The sequence below is a fragment of the Rattus norvegicus genome, chromosome 8 (assembly GCF_036323735.1).
Source record: "Rattus norvegicus strain BN/NHsdMcwi chromosome 8, GRCr8, whole genome shotgun sequence".
NCBI classification, from domain to species: Eukaryota; Metazoa; Chordata; class Mammalia; order Rodentia; family Muridae; genus Rattus; species Rattus norvegicus.
This window is the reverse complement of record NC_086026.1, coordinates 55833779-55835261: the sequence shown is the minus strand read 5'-3', so window position 1 is coordinate 55835261 and position 1483 is coordinate 55833779. Positions and strand designations below refer to the sequence as shown.

The 1483-nt window shown below is 46.9% G+C and overlaps 1 pseudogene; it reads right to left on the bottom strand.

Moving 5' to 3' along the window:
- Window positions 1–446: 446 nt before the first annotated feature.
- On the bottom strand, window positions 447–1019 carry Rps29-ps2 (ribosomal protein S29, pseudogene 2; annotated as a pseudogene).
- Window positions 1020–1483: the final 464 nt, after the last annotated feature.

The following is a 1483-nucleotide window of genomic DNA, read 5'->3' as shown; positions in this document are numbered from 1 at the left end:
CTATTTTTTTTTTTTTTGTTGTTTTTGTTTTTTAAATTCTGAGGCAAGGACTCACTAAGTTGTCTGCACTGGCTGCGAACTCACTTTTTATACCAAGCTAGCCCTTGACTTATACCCCTCCTGCCTCAGCCTCTCTAATGCCAGGGACCTGAGGATAGCTGGCCCACGAGCTCCCAAGTGGTTCTGTTTCTATAGGCATACTGGGTTACAGATGGAGGCTACCACATCTAGCTTTTACATGGGCTCTGGGTTTGAAATGCATGCAGTGCGTGCTTCTGCCTACTGAGTCACTTCCCAGGGCCAGGAACTGTGTGTTCTGTTCAGTCCTGGGCATGTTCAGTAAGAGCTTCCCAGAAAGAGCAGAGCATCTCTTTTGGGAAGAGCTCCTCTAGGTAGATGAGGCTGGGGAGCGAGTTTGCAGGAGAAAAGAATATGACAATGATCTCCACACTTCCTAGCCTGAAAACAGGACATATGGGAACATCCTTGGGGGACCGGCACGTGGGTTAGATGGCAGAGTGCTTCCCACAAAGCCCTGAGTTCAGTCCACAGAATTGTACATAAACTATCTGTGGTGGTTCGTGTCTGTAATCCCAGCATCCAGGAAGGCAGATCAGAGGTTCAAGGTCAACTGCATTTCACATAGAGCTCAAGGCTGGCCTGGGATTCATGAGAGTCTTTGTTTGCTTTGGGTTTTTTGTTGTTCATTCATTCATTCATTCATTTGTTCATTCTTTCATATGTTTGTTTGCTTGTTTTGTTTGTCTTAAAGTTTTAGGGTTTTTTCTTCTTTGTGTATAAACACTAATATGATCTCTTGGCCTTTAGTAATATACTCAAGAAGAGTCACGTAGTCCAACTTAATGAAGCCCATGTCCTTTGAGTACCGACAGAAAACTTCCTGCACATGTTCAGCCCATATTTCCAGACCAAGCCCTGGCACGCTGAGCAGACACGGCAGGAGAGAACCCTGGTCAGACATGCAAGGGTTGATTCCAGTACAGCTGCTGGTGACCCATCTTGCCTTCAGACTGCCAGTGAGGGAAAAGGTGAGGGGCTATGTTTAAAAGGAGGAGGGCGAAGAGGATGAAGAGGGCAAGGAAGAGGATGAGACCTGTCAAGGGCAATAGGATAAACCATATGACATCGGGTGAGGCAGGAATGGCCCTGTGAAGCTGTGCCTTACAGTCTTCCCCACATAGGTTCAAAGAGAATCCAGGTAGCTGGTTCTAAAAGAGCAGGGTGTCATTTGCAATACTTTGAAACCAATGGTAGCATGTGAGCAGACAGGGAAGTCATTCTTGAAGGAGTAGCCTGTCCCCAAAGCAAGGACCTAAGACGCTTACATCCTGAGTGCCTGAAACTCATCCTCATCCATCTACCCCCACACCTGCGAGGGAAGGTGCTGTAACAAGCATCTTGATATATACTTGTCTGCAATCTGGTTATGAGGTTATCAGGCAAGAAAGACGCCCCGGGGGAA